Raw genomic sequence first — 16,189 nt, 5'->3', positions numbered from 1 at the left:
GACTTGAGATACGAGCTAATTCTCCAAAGTAATGTCACCAAAATAAAAAGGTTAAGGCACACTGAAAGCTCACCTCGTCACCTCCTATTAAACATGGCTTTGTATCTCTTTCCTTTCCCCGCACTCTATGTTGAGAACTGGAGAGATCTCAGTATGCAGTAAGCAGCTCTATACCTTTGTTTTGTAGCTGACACCTTTCAAAAGAAAAAAAATAATAATTTCACACGTCTCTTCTATTTAAGTCACTTGACAACCGGACTATCCAACCACAAAGAGATCATGGGTGTCATAGAAACAAGCCTTGGGGGTCGTTTCCTGTCGCTGCTTGGTAACAATGGGGAAGATAATGGCTGCCTGAGCAACGTCTGGAAGCAGACGCTGGGGTAGAGGCGGGTCTCAGCCACTCATCCGAGAGAGCTTGAAAGCGGTGGCAGCCGAGGCACGGAAGAGCCTCAGCGGAAACGGCTGAACTAACCGAGTCCGATCCTGACCTTAAAACTGAAGCAGAGTGAAGAAAACTAAAATCCAGTTTATTGTATTTCAGTATTATGTTATAACAGTCAGATAATTTTCCACTTGTTCATCAAGATGGAAAACTCTAGATTCTAATGATAAAGGAAGTGGTGATCAATCTGCAGCACAGCGCAGAAGTCAGATGGACCGATTGGATCGAGAAGAAGCTTTCTATCAATTTGTAAATAACTTGAGTGAAGAAGATTATAGGCTTATGAGAGATAACAATTTGCTAGGCACCCCAGGAGAAAGTACAGAGGAAGAGTTGCTGAGAAGACTACAACAAATTAAAGAGGGTCTACCACCACAAAACTCAGATGAAAATAGAGGTGGTGATTCTTCAGAGGATGAGTCTAATGGTGGCTCTATAATAGACTGGCTTAATTCTGTCAGACAAACTGGAAATACAACAAGAAGTGGGCAAAGAGGAAACCAATCTTGGAGAGCTGTGAGCCAGACTAATCCAAACAGTGGTGATTTCAGATTCAGTTTAGAGATAAATGTTAACCGTAATAATGGGAGCCAAAACCCAGAGAATGAAAATGAGCCATCTTCAAGACGTTCTGGTGGAGAAATTACAGAAAACAATAGCCAAAGGCCAGTGGAAAATCCACGATTTGAAGCAACATCTGCAAGACCATCTAGATCAGAACGAAATTCAACTGAAACATTAACAACAGAAATCCCACCTGCTAGAGGTCAGAGGAGGGCAAGAAGTAGGAGCCCAGACCATCGGAGAACCAGAGCCAGAGCTGAAAGAAGTAGGTCACCTCTGTATCCAATGAGTGAAATTCCACAAAGATCTCATCATAGTATTTCATCTCAAACTTTTGAGCACCCTTTAGTAAATGAGACCGAGGGAAGTTCTAGAACCCGGCACCATGTGACATTGAGACAACAAATAACTGGGCCTGAGCTGTTAAGTAGAGGTCTTTTTGCAGCTTCTGGAACAAGAAATACCTCTCAAGGAGCAGGTTCTTCAGACACAGCCATCAGTGGTGAATCTACAGGATCAGGACAGAGACCTCCAACCATAGTCCTTGATCTTCAAGTCAGAAGAGTTCGTCCTGGAGAATATAGACAGAGAGATAGCATAGCTAGTAGAAGTCTGTCGAGGTCTCAGACACCAAATAGCACTGTTACTTATGAAAGTGAACGAGGAGGTTTTAGGCGTACATTTTCACGTTCTGAGCGGGCAGGTGTGAGAACCTACGTCAGGACCATCAGGATTCCCATTCATAGAATTTTAAATACTGGTTTAAGTGAGACTACATCTGTTGCAATTCAGACCATGTTACGGCAGATAATGACAGGTTTTGGTGAGTGAAGCTACTTTATGTACAGTGATAGTGATTCAGAACCTAGTGGCTCGGTCCCAAGTGGAAATACGGAAAGGGTAGAGTCATGGAATGGAAGAAGGAGTTCTGGTGGTGGTAGCCGTTCTGGTTCCAGTTCAAGTTCCAGTTCCAGTTCAGGTTCCAGTCCTAGTTCCAGCTCCAGTGGCGAAAATTCAGAAACTAGCTCAGAGTTATTTGAAGGCAGTAATGAAGGAAGCTCTTCAGGTGCCAGGCAAGAGGGTCGACAAAGGGCCCCAGTCACATTTGATGAAAGTGGCTCTTTACCCTTTCTTAGTCTGGCTCAGTTTTTCCCCTTAAATGAGGATGACGATGACCAACCCAGAGGACTCACCAAAGAACAGATTGACAACTTGCCAATGAGAAGTTTTGGTGAAAACGATGCATTAAAAACCTGTAGTGTTTGCATTACAGAATATACAGAAGGCAACAAACTTCGTAAACTACCTTGTTCTCATGAGTACCATGCCCACTGCATCGATCGCTGGTTATCTGAGAATTCTACCTGTCCCATTTGTCACAGAGCAGTCTTACCTTCTGGTAACAGAGAAGGTGCTGTGTAATTAACATCTGAACTCTCAGCTATGTAGCTGGTGTAGTGATGGGCAAACAGGAATCACTTGCTTTATGTCCACTTTTTGAGTGGTGCTTAGCTTAAATGTAAAGTAACAACTGAATTGAGTCATTTCTTTCTGAATCATGTCCTTCAGTTTCCGTTTCAGAATAAAAAGAAATATTTAAAAAAATTTTAGAACCTAAAAATCTGATTCCAATACCAGTTGAATTGGTAGCATCTCTGTTACCAATAATTTATACTTGTAAGTTTCTCTTTTGTTATCTTAAAAGATCTGCCTTAGCAAGGGCTCCTGTCTGTTTCATGCTGATCTTTAATATTTCCCATGCCATGGGAGAGAGAGAGGTTAAGGAAGTTCCCAGAGAAGACTAAGTTATATGTGTTTCATAAGTGATTACTTAAAGTTATGCCATTCCTAGTTATTAGTTGACCCAGATTCAGCCACACTCTGAATATTTGTTCACCTTTCAGACTCGGTGATACTGGACATGTCAGTGTAAATAACACTAAAAATAGAATTTTCTAAGTGTATGACTGTCTCCTAAGCCCATTACTGTGGCACACTATAGAGTGAGCTTATAGTTTGAGATATTTATCTTGAGGAAATATTAAAAAGCCTACGCTTGTGTATGTGAAGAAATCACATTCATTTGTTTAAAGATGTAAAGCTATTTTGTTAAGGCTCAGTACTTTTCCAATGCACTGTTGTATTGATGCATTAAAAATTGTAAAGTACCATGCTTAGAAATGAGAAAACTGCTTTTTGTGAACAAACATAGTAAAAAACACACCAAAAAAAAGAAACAAGCCTTGGGACTTTTCATAGTACTAGTCCTATAACATCCTTCAAAAAGTGGTCATTTGACTTTTAAAAATTCTTACTTGTTAGTGATTATATATTCTTTGGAAACATTATTATAAAGTTCTTTGAACAACAAGCTCTCTTTGTGAATTTAAAATCTGATTTACACTTGGGTTTGCAGGAGCACAGCATAATACATAGTATGATACACCTTGCTGATTTGCTTAGCAGACTTTTTTCACAAATGGTGTAATGGTATCATTTAGTCTGGGCTGCATTTGAATTATCACAGATTGTGAATTAATGGCATCTGTGTTTGGCATAGTATCTTATGCACAGTGACTGCTAAATAAATATTTGTTGTATTGAATTGAATTTGTGCATGTTTTATTATACATCCACGTTAAAACTCTAAGAACCTGAGGTAAGAGGCTAATGGGGCTGAGGAGGTAAAATGAGTTCAATCATTTAATATCCAGGAATGAACATGAAAGAGTACCATTTCCTCTGCCATGTGTTTTGTTGAGGAAAGGAACATTTGATCAGCACTGATAAGACAATAGAACGAATCATAGAGCCTGTGTCACTTTTTTCCAAATTCACAGTAACATATATATTCATCTTGTCAGATTGCTATATAAATAGATGAGGTAAAACAACATGGCATTTGTTGTACTTCAATTACTTTCTTGTATAATGTCAAGAAGTAAAAGCTAACAAACCATAACTTTTCTTGACATTTCCTCCCTCAAGTGACCAATGATGGATTTGCCTTTAAAAAGCATTCATCATTTTAAAGAAGGGTAGAGACAGTAGATTTCTTTGTGTTATTTTTTTCCCATTTTTTTAAGCCGGTGGTTAAATTGAAAAGCCCAGCACTCCTGCAGACGGAAACCAAACCTGGTTGATAAGATTACATGTTTCTAATCCTGGGGGATGTTTGAAGTTATCCAAGTAGAGAGGGCATTTGCTGTCATAAATGGTCCAGAGATGGAACTGAATTCCCAGAGAGGCCAAGAGGCCACCTTCACCCTCACAGCATCCTCCTCCCCCACCTCCAACCTATGTTCCCATTAAACAGTGTACACTTTGCTAAGCAAATCTTTGTATGTGGCCAGATCTGACAGCACAGCATGATTGTTAAGAGCACTGGCATTTGAATTTGAAGGACATACTTTCAAATATCATGTCTACCATTTACCAGCTCTGTGACCTTGCACAAATCACTTAAATTCTCTAAATCTGTTGCCTCGTCTGTAAAATACAGACAATAAAATCTAATTCACAGTTACTGCAAACAATAAAATTAGATGGCATGTTAAAAGCACTCACTGCAGAGACTGCTCAAAAAAGAAAATGTACCTATTAGCAAACACACCGTAAGCTCCATAAAGACAGTAACAATATCAGGCCTTATTCGCCATTTCTATCCTCAAAGCTTAGCTCAGAATTTGGCCCACAGATGCTCAAAATTTGCTCAATGAATTAAAATATTGATACTATTATAATGATGATTTTGAATATCAATATGAGTAACTGCCTTAACCACTAAGAAACAGTGTATCAAAGTAATAATTATACATACCATTGATTGAGCATTATTAAGACTAAGCACTGGGCTGGAGATTTAGCTCAGTGGTTCTGCTGCCTGCCTTGAAAGCACAAGATCCCGAGTTAGATCCCCAGTACCAAAAAAAAAAAAAAAAAACAAAGCACTTATAATTTCACATGTAGTAAATTATTTAACCATTACAACCACCCTAGCATAGGTACTATTATTCTCGTGACTTTAAAAATAAAAAAACAGACCCCTAGAGGTTAAATAAATTATCAAAGATTACACAGCTAGTAAGTAGTAGAGTAAGGATTTAAACCCATCAGGAATGTGTTCAATATACTCTACCAGGAAGTAAAGTAAGTTATTATTCAAATAATAATGATAATAACTAATACTTACTGAACAATTACAAAGTTTGTTTTTAATTTAACATTCACAGTGACCCTAAAGATAGCCCTAAATATCCTCATTTTCCAGGAAAGAAATGGAAGTATGAATTGGTTAAACAAATTGCCTAACAGTACATAGTTAGAAAATGCCCCAGTTAGGATTCAAACTCAGGTCTGTCCAATTACAAAACTATGCTTTTGGAACCCTATGTTGAAAACATTGTAGGATAGTTTGAGGGTGGATTTTTAATTCTACTTTCAGATTTTCCACTGTGCTGGATGTGGCAAAGATTGTCACTTGTTCACTAATATATCTCCTCTTCTTCCTGTACACACAGCTGGCGATTCACTATCGCCATGTGGCTAACTTCAACCCAATGAAAGATGAAAGCAATTAGGCGTTTTACTTTCCAGACCAGTTCCTACATACCCCCCACACTCCTTTATCCACTCTTCTTCCCTTTCCCTACTAAATACAAAAGGATATGACAGTGCTTTGAGGCAAAAGTCTGCAAAGTATACCTCAAGAACCAAATCCAGCCCGGCACCTCTTTTTGGAAATAATGTTTCATTGAAACACAGCCACTCTATTAATTTACTTATTGGCTATGCTATTTTCATGGTGTAATGGTAACACTGAGTATATGTTACAGCCAAGATGTCTTGCAAAGCTTAAACTGTTTACTATCCAAAAAAAAAAAAAAAAAGAAGAAGAAAAGAAAATTAACCCCTGCTCCAGAAAATGGCAGAGTCACAGATGGAAGGAACCTGTGTTTCTAATGAACTGGTTAACCAAGGTCACCCAAAGAGAGTCACTCTAACAGCATGAATATTTATCCTACACCATTACTGAGCAAGAAATAAACTGTGATGAGCCATTACCTCCCTTAATCTATTTGTCAGAGCAGTGTCTTAACCACTTCATTGTTGCTGGGACACCATATCTGACACCCACAACTTAAAGGAGAAGAGGTTTATTTTGGCTCACAGTTTCAATCCGTGTTTGGCAGACTCAAATACAGAAATGGCATGGTGGAAAGTCCTGAAGAAGAAATCTGCTCACATTATGGCAACCATGAAGCAGAGAGAGGAAAGAGAGGAGCCAGGGAGAGAGATATGCTCTTGTAGGCCACATCTCCAGTGACTCACCTCTTCCAACCAGACCCTACCTCCCAACAGCACATTTAGCTCTCAATTCTCAGTGGATTTATCCACTGGTGAGTATAGTACCCCCATGACCCAGTCACCTTCCAAAAGCCCCACTCTGAGCACATGAGGTTCTTGGGAGACATTCTAGACACAAACCATAACAATAGGCATCCTAGCACAGCATTCACAGGATATTGAACTTAGAGAAAATAATAACTTCTCTTCACATTCAATAAAAAAAATCTCTTTTATTTAATGGACAGATGAAGAGTAGGCATATCTACCCTTGTTCCCCAACTTAGGGAGAAAGCATTGTATCTTCTCCATTCATATAAGGCGTTCTCACTGGAAGTATGGAGTACATGTCTTTTATCTGTTGAGAGGATTCTGTTCTACTTCTAGTCTCCTGATAGCTTTTACCATGAACAGCTGTAGAATTTAGTTCAATACTTTTTCTGCAACCAATGACATGATCATATGGCTTTTTCCTTTCCTCTGTTAAAATGATGACTTTTGGGGGTGGATCTTCCAATGCTGAACCAACACTGCCATTCCTATAGTAAAACCACTTTCTACATACTGCCAGATCTGACTTCTAATACTTTGTTTTGTTAAACAAATTTCTATCTATGTTCATACTTTTTTCTTCTATTATCATTATCCAGTTTTGGGATTAGCACAATGTTGATTTCCTAAAATGAGGGGAGAAGTGTTCCCTTTTTTTCTGCTTTAAATGTTTCATATAATTTATCAGTTAAAATGTATACGAGCCTGTTGTTGTCATATAGGTAGGTTTTCAAGGTAGGAATATACTTTTTTAATAGGTGCTATTCAAATTTTATATTTCCTCCAGAGTCAGTTTCATTAATTTGTTTTCCAAGGTACTTCTTAGAAGTTGTCAAATTTATTTCAAATCAGATTTTTGAAATATGCTTTCTATATCCTTTTAAATTCTGTAAAATCTGTGGTAATGTCTCCTAGATCTTGATATTATAATTTTAAAAATGTATAATCGACATTGTGTAATAGGATGTAAAGGTCTAAAGGAGCAGGGGAAGTGGGAGGGGTAGGGGAAAGGAAAGAAGGGAAAAGAAAAAACATGAGAAAAGGAAAAAAATGGAAACAAAATCTTTGCAAATAGGGAAGAGTGGAGGGGGTGAAGGGAGGGCAGGGGAAGAGGAAAAACAAAGAACCAAGATACTCATGTAATGGTACAAGATCCCAATGATGGATGTAACTGTATTTTATACCTAAAATGTACCAATAAACTTAATGGGAAAAAAATTTATAAAGAATAATCTCTTTTATATCCCAAAGTGATTCACATACCATCTATTGCTTCTCCATATCACACAGTCCTTCCTCCTAGTCACCTCACTCTATAATGGATCCACTCCCCCCTTTTCTGAGACTATAGCACACAATCATCCCTGTTGCCCCCATAAAATACCTGCCAAACGTCAACGTTCTACCTGAGTATTCTTACTTATGGGCAATTTTTGTGATTTTTTTAAATTTGGTGTTTGAAAACTCCAACAAAAAACAAAATTATAACATGTAATCAATAATTCTGTCTATGTTGAGAAATAAGATTCTGCCCAGCACAGAAAAAAAATATATTTTTATTAGTATGTCCAAGTCTAGAATTCAATAAAACACAGACCTTTCAGGAAAAAAGAGAAAAAATCCTTAGTAACGGGAAGGAAAGCCAAGAGCAGATTACTTACTGCTACAGAATCCAATATTGTAAAGTCCTTTTTTTTTCTTTTCCCATGCCACATTTTTAATGTCTCTGTGAGCTCAGTGTGCTGTGACTATCAATCACAGGAAACTACTGACATTGTGAAACTGCTTTTAAGATATACAGAGTTTTCAAAGCCACATTTGTCTAAAGAATAAAAATCTTCAAAGATTGCATATTTTCAAAAATATCTTTTTGATACACCAAGCTGAGTAATGGCCAGCTGTCCCTACTCTGTAACTGCTTGACAGAATGCATGAATATTGTTTTGTGGTGGACATCTAATATGAGAAACAAAATTTTCACAAAAATTTCCGGTTCTACAATGGTCAGAACTGAATGGTTGTATTCCTCAAAAATTTACATGTCAAAAATTCTTGGGTTGGAGATTTAGCTCAGTGCTGCCATGCCTGTCTCACAAGTGCAAGGTCCTGAGTTCAATCCCCGGTTTTGCAAAAAAAAAAAAAAATCCTAACCCCCAATATGATGGTATTAGGAGGTGGAGCATTCAAAAGATGACTATTATGAGGGCAGATTTCAGATGAATGAGATTAGTGCCCTTTATATTCAGAGATCCCAGAAAGCTCATTTCCCCCTGTTGCATGAGAAGACACAGAGACAAGTCAGCCATCTGCAACCAAGAACAGGCCCCTCACCAGAACCCTATAATGCTGACATTCCGATCTCAGACTTTCAGCTTCCAAAGCCATGAGAAATAAACTTCTATTTTTTGTAAGTCATTCTGTATATGGTAATTTGTGGCAGCATCCCAAATGGACTAAAACAGCCTCTTCCATTTGTGAGAAACAGAACTCATATTTACACCGAGGTGCTGGGAGTGAGAGGATCAGAATGAAACTGATTTGGGAGTAGACAGATTCTTCCATGTTATTCTGCTTTGATGTGAAGGAAATTTTGACATTTTTCAGACACACATGTATATGATTTCATGTGTGGATATGAAGCCAATTCTACTGGTATTAACTAGAACCTATGGACATTTGTGCTTTCATCTAAAAGACCCAGGGAGACCACCTACAGAAGACCATCAAAGAATGTTATCAGTGTCAATCATTCCTTCATTCAATTGATGTTGATGTAGTACTATGTACCAATCACCATTCCACCACTCAGAATACAATAATGACTGAATAAAGTAAATTTCTTGAGAGTTTTAGGAGAGCTAGCTGACGCACCCGGGCTACGGCATCAGAAACTATGGTGCTTCCGAACATCCTGATCACCGGTACACCAGGAGTTGGAAAAACCACACTAGGCAAAGAACCTGCATCCAGATCAGGACTAAAGTACATTAATGTGGGTGATGTAACTCGAGAAGGGGCATTATATAATGGCTATGATGAAGAGTATGAGTGTCCCATTTTAGATGAAGAAAAAGTAGTTGACGAGTTAGAGAACCAAATGGCAGAAGGTGGAGTTACTGTAGACTACCACGGTTGTGATTTCTTTCCTGAACGATGGTTTCATGCAGTTTTTGTGTTGAGAACAGATAACAATATATTGTACAAAAGACTTGAAACAAGGGGTTAATGATAAGAAGAAACTAGGAGACAATATCGAGTGTGAGATTTTTCAAGTTCTTTATGAAGAGGCCATGTTATCATACAAGGAAGATATTGTGCACCAACTGCCCAGCAATACCCCTGAAGAGCTAGAGGACAACATAAACCAGATCTTGAGATGGATTGAGCAGTGGGCCAAAGGTCACAACCCATGACTGGTCACTTGGTGGTGCCTCTTTGCCCACCTTGTAGACATAGCCTCCAAGTATCTCTAAAACCCAAAACTATGTGGAAGGCCCAGCAGGTATTTTTATGCCTGGGTTTCTTTTTCTCCATGAGAAGGTTAAACAATCACAAATATAATGAACACAATTATTATTAAGCATTTAAAATATGCATCAGTTGCTAAACAATAAATCTGATCAAATGGGAAAAAAAAACAAAGTAAATTTCTTTCCTCACGGGGATCACATTCTATGAAGGAATACAGGAAATAAGTAAGTATATTACAGATATTGAAACAGAATAATACTATACAGACTATAGTCTGATGACACTACAATAAAATTAAAATTCAATAACAAAAAAGTGTTCGGAAATTTTACTTTATAAATATAAGGAATCTATACTCAAGTAAGAAACTACAATGGAAATTACTAAACATTTGAAGTTCAGGGCATTATGTACTACACATATGTACTAATAAACTTTTAAAAATTAAAAATTAAAAAGTGCAAACATAAGAAGATATTCAGGGTTGAGGGTATAACTCAGTAGTAGAGCATTTCCCCAGCATGTGTGAGGCCCTGGGTTCTCTGCTCAGCACTGAAGAAGAAAAGAAAGAAAAAAGAAAGAAATTTGAAACTTAATTACAATGAAAAGCACTCTTAATTACAATGAAAGCTCTACCAACCAGGAACTATAGTGTGTTTAAAACAAATGTATATACATATATAATTATATGTGTTTCACATGTGCATAAAATTACTATACAATTTACATATATAAAATTAGTCCTGAAGAAGAAATAATTACAGATATAGTAGCAATTAAATAGTAATCAAAATATATATAAATGGTAGGCCAGTAAACTTAAAATTTTAGATAAAATGGACAAACTGCTAGAAAGATGTGACTTGCTAAAAAGTAATTCAATAAGAAAAAAATAAAGCTGAGTAAACCTATGCTATGGTTTAAATATCAAGTTCTCCACGAAAAGTCATGTATTGATGGCACTACCTTCATCAATGGTTAGTCCACTGATGAGTTCACAGCTGAATGGGCTGTTAAAAGGTAGGGCCTCATTGGAGGAAGTAGGTCCCTGGAGGAGTTCCTTAGAGGATGACTCTCTTCTCGGGCTCTTCCCACTTTGTGCTTCCTGGCAGCCACAGAGTGAGAAGCTTCCCTTCACCATCCCTTCCACTGCGCTGTTCCTGCCTGGGAGCCCATTAACTGTGACCTAAAAATAAACGTTTCCTTCTCTAAGTTGTACATGTCAGACATTTTGTCCCAGTAATAAAAAGCTGACTAACCTATAAACATTAAAGAAATTAAATAAATATTTAAAATATACCCACAAAGGAGAACTATTAGATGGATTTGCAGGTAAATGGTAACCAACCTTCAGGAACACATCACCTTCTCTTATATAAGGTTTTAAGGAATAGAATAAGAACAATAATACCTAAAAATAAAAGGTTACTTGCTATGTGAGGGCACTCTTCTAATTGATTTATTCTTTAAATTGTTCTAATCTCAAAACCTATGTATGAGGTTGGAATTTCCATTTTCCAAATTAGTACACTGTTACAAAAAGAGATTAGATATAATTATTATAAGTAGTTAGAATAAGAAAAGAAGAAGAAAGCATTCAACTTATTTCATGAAACTAGTATAACATAGATATGAACACCAGACAGGAAAGTAAAATAAAAGGAAATTATATGTCAGACTCATTTATAGAAATACCAAAATTCTAAATAAGATTAACAAATGAAAATTAAGAATGAATAAGATATTTAATATTATAACCAAATAGGGCTTACCAAGCTTGCAAAGTTAGCTTCACAGTTAAAAGTCTCTTGGCATAATTCATCACATTAATGAACCAAAATGTATGATAATGTCAATTAATGCAGGAGGGGAGACTTTTAGCAACTTTGAGTAGAAAGAAGTAGCCTTGAATTGTGAAAAGCATTATCAAAAACTCTATGATAAACATCACATCTAAGGCTAAACCATCACATACAAGTTATTTCTTTAAAAGAGGATACAAAGATAACAGTTACTCCCTTATACTTAGCATTGTACTGAAGATCCTAGCCAGAACAATGTGAAAAAAAATATTTTTAATGTAAGTAACTATAGAATAAGAAGAGAAGGTACACACATGGAGGAAATATTTGCAAAGAATTTGATAAAGAAGTATTATCCAAAATATACAAAGAATTCTTAAACCCAATGTTAAAAAAATGAATTTAAAAAACAGCAAAAGATCTGAGCAGATATCTCACCAAAGAAGTTATATAGGTGACAGGAAAGCACATAGGAAACTGCTTGGGCTGAGTATGTAGCTCAGTGGTAGAGCATGTGCTTAGCATATGTAAGGCCCTGAGTTTGATCCCCAGCACCACACACACAGGCACAAAAAGGGGATAAGGGGACTCAAAATCATTTTATTAGGGAATTGCATATTAAAACAATGAAATAGCACTATATACCAATGAAAATGGTCAAAATCCAAAACACTGACAACATCAAATGCTGGTGAAGATGTGAAGCAATGAGAACCCTCATTCACTGATGGTAGGAATGCAAAATGGTACAGCCATATTGGAAGAGAGGTTGGCAATTTCTTATAAAACTACATGTCCTCTTACCATCCAATCCAGCAATCCAAATTCTTAGTATTTTACCCAAATGAGTTAAAAACTTAAGTCCAAGGGGTCAGGGATTTAGCTCAGTGGTTCCACTGCCTGCCTCACAAGCTCAAGGTCCCGAGTTTGATCCCCAGTACCAAAAAAAAAAAAAAAAGTCCACACAAAAACCTACACATGAACATGTATACCAACTTTATTCATAATTGCCAAAACTTAGAAGCAACCAACATGTCCTTCCGTAGATAAATGAATAGATAAACTGTAGCACAACCTGGCAAAGGAATATTGTTCAATGCTAAAAAGAAATGGACTATCAAGCCATGAAAAACAAGAAGAAACCTTAAGTATGTATGACTAAATGAAAAAGCCAATTGAAAGGACCACATACTGTATGATGCCAACTACATGCCTCTATGCAAAAGATAACACTAGGGGACAGTAGAAGGATCCATGGTTGCCAGGGCTTAAGGAGGAGAGCAAAGCACAAGGAGTGTGTGTGTGTGTGTGTGTGTGTGTGTGTGTGTGTGTGACTGGAGATTGAACCCAGGACCTCACTGAACTATGTCCCCAGCCGCCCCCTTTTTTTAGACAGGGTTCACTGAATTGCCCAGGCTGGTGTGGAACTTGCAATCCCCCTGCCTTGGCACAAAGGACTTTTAGGGATTTGAAACTGTAACAAGGACTTAGTGGCTGCTTTTGCTAAAAAGCACTGACTCTTCACTTGGGTCTGCAGATGCCCAATGGGTAACTAAAAGTAGAATTATAAGCATGGCATCTCTGCCTTCATTCTAACTGTCCTTTCTCTGAGTTGTTCTCTACTGTAGTCACCTTGGATTCCAAGAACAACAGATCTTATAGATAAATATTTTGGGACAAAAGTCAAAATTACCCCCACATGCAGCAGTAATTTGCTTATCACTGACAAGGCCCCAGCTCACCATCCTAAGATGATCAACCAGACTACAGTTTTCTTTTGGTTTTTTTGTTTATTTGTTTGTTTGGTACCAGGGATCGAACTTAGGACCTTGTGCTAACCAGACTACAATTTGACCAAGACTGGTTAATATGCATAATTCTTTCCCCACCCTCAAATAATCTTGGACTTCTTGTTAACCTCCCAAAGACAGGGGTAAGGATTTGGTCCCTGTGTCTTCCTAGTATAGCTATACTGAGTAAAGTTCCTTTCCTGTTTTTTTACAATTACAAAGCTGCTCTGTGTGATACTACACTGGTAGATACATATCATTACACATTCTTCCAAACAGGTAGAATCCACAATACCAATAGTGAGCCATAACATAAATTACAGACTTTAGGTACTAATGATGTGTCAAGGTTGGTTCGTTAATTGTAACCACTCTGCTGAGTAATGTTGCTAATGAGTGAGCTATGCATGTGTGGAAACAGAGGACAGGTGGGAACTTTAATTTCCACTCAACTTTGTTGTGAGCTTAATATTTCTCTGAAAAACAAAGTCTATTTAAAAATACATATATAGCTGAGGATGTAGCTCAGTGGTGCCATGCCTGCCTGGCAAGCACAAGGTCCTGAGTTTGATCCCTGGTACCAAAAAAATTAAAATACATGTATATGATATTAATAAACTATCATGATGCACAATGTGATTATCAATGTAGAAAATTTAGAGAATCCATAAATTATTAAAACTATTAAGAAAGTCTAATATAGATACCATATACAAAAATAAATAGCACTCCTATTATAACACAAAAAATCTATATAATCCATAAGTATTTAATATCAAGAACATGTATTGATGCCTATAAATTAATAAGAAGATTACCCAATAAAAAATGGTCAAAGTATATGAATAAGCAATTCAGAAACTCAAATGACCAAAATCTCATTAGTTATTAGACGAATGAAAATTAACACAAAAACAATATTTTCACAAGCATCTGATGAAAAAAGTCTTATCAAACATTGGCAAGGGTATAGGTAACTAGGAAAACTGTTGAAACTGAGTGTCTTAGTAACTTTCCCTTTCCTGGGATACAACACCTGCCATCCACAACTTAGAGAAGAGGCTTATTTAGCTCATAGTTTCCAGTGGGTTCAGTCCATGGTCAGCTGGCTCCATGGCAGAAATGTATGGTAGAAGGGCTTGGAAGAGGAAAGCTATTAATCACTTGGCAGCCAGGAAGCGGAGAGCAAAGGGAGAAACCAAAGGCAAGAATACACCTTAATAGGTCACATTCTCTCAATGACTCAACTCCAACAGGTCCCACCTCCTAACAGCACATTCAGCTACTGAGCTCATCAGTGGATGAATCCACTGATAAGTATAAAGGCTCCACAGTCCAATCACCTTTCAAAATAACCTCCAACCTAGACTGTTGTATCCTGCAAAACACATGAGACTTCTGGAGGACATTTTGGATCTAAATCTTAATAGCAGCAGTGTAGGAAGTAAATTGATAGATGTTGGAAATAACTAACAAAGACCAGAAATTCCATATCTAAGTGTTTGCCTTAGAGTAACTCAAATGAAGAGTTCTGTGGAAAGCTATCCTTTTATTATAATTGTTACTTAACACATCAATCCTTTCTGTATCAGTGATGTGGTCACCTGAACTCTCATCTTCCAAAAGAAAATGTCCTGTGATTCTATTGCTTTGATGATCAGAAGTCATCCTTAAATTAAGATTAAATCTGCCTGTAAGTAATGTTTAGGTTCTTTCTGCCATCTTCTCTCATTCCTCTCCCTTTACTGCAGAACTATTCTTTTAATTATATAATATAAATGACCAATGTTTTGATCTTAACAGATATTAATTATGTATGTTAGTGCTCATTTTCATATTAATAAAAGCAGTTTTCAGTGCAAATGAGTGTCAACCCAGACTGTACATCAGAATGCAACTGGAGAATTTTGGGTGTTTTATTTTTATTTTTAAATAAAGTAATACTAATGCTTAAGACCCACTGCAGGGATTTTCGTCCTGTTAATCCTATTGGAATGCCCAGGAGCTGTGATGGATTTGTTGTTTGTTTGTTTGTTTGTTTTTCCTCTTTTCAATGTTGGAGATCAAACCTAGATCTTCAGGACTGGGGATTTAGCTCAGTGGTTCCACCGCCTGCCTCACAAGCTCAAGGTCTGGGGTTTGATCCCAGGCACCAAAAAAAAAAAAAAAGTCTATAAATCGACAAGAAGACAAGGAACACATAATCTGCAGAGTAATTAGCACAACCACTAATAAACTGGGTACATAAAGAATTGAAATCCTACTTGGGAAAAGCACAGTTGTGCATTTCTGGGAAGTTGTACCTACTTAGGAAAAGCCAGTTCAGCTAAGCAGTGCCGAAGCGTTTACATTAAAACAATGCTAGAGATGTTTGCTTATTGAAATAGAAAGGCTTTAATGATAATTTAAGTGAAAAAAGCACACTAAGGGCTGGGATGTAGCTCAGTGGCCCAGTGCCTGCCTGGCAAACACAAGGCCCTGAGTTTGATCCTTGGTACCAAAAAAAAAAAACCACATTATAACTGTGTATGCAGTCTGATCTCATTTTTAAGAATGTTTTTATTGATTAATGTTTGTTTATTCATCAAAATTAACAGTAAGGCCAGGGATTTAGCTCAGTGGTTCCACTGCCTGCCTTGCAAGCTCAAGGTCCTGAGTTCGATCCTCAGTACAAATAAATAAATAAATTTTAACAGTAGTTAACTATATGGTGGCTATTG

The 16,189-nt window shown here is 37.2% G+C and overlaps 2 pseudogenes; both read left to right on the top strand.

Annotated features, from left to right (window-relative positions):
- The first annotated feature begins 568 nt into the window (after window positions 1-568).
- Window positions 569-2,562, top strand: LOC110349932 (E3 ubiquitin-protein ligase RLIM pseudogene; annotated as a pseudogene).
- A 6,595-nt stretch (window positions 2,563-9,157) lies between these two features.
- Window positions 9,158-9,819, top strand: LOC101703720 (adenylate kinase isoenzyme 6 pseudogene; annotated as a pseudogene).
- The last annotated feature ends 6,370 nt before the right edge of the window (window positions 9,820-16,189 follow it).

Source organism: Heterocephalus glaber, unplaced genomic scaffold (assembly GCF_053883595.1).
Source record: "Heterocephalus glaber isolate CG9 unplaced genomic scaffold, H.glaber_assembly_v1.0 deba00000071, whole genome shotgun sequence".
NCBI lineage: Eukaryota > Metazoa > Chordata > Mammalia > Rodentia > Bathyergidae > Heterocephalus > Heterocephalus glaber.
This window is presented reverse-complemented; position numbering and strand designations above follow the sequence as displayed.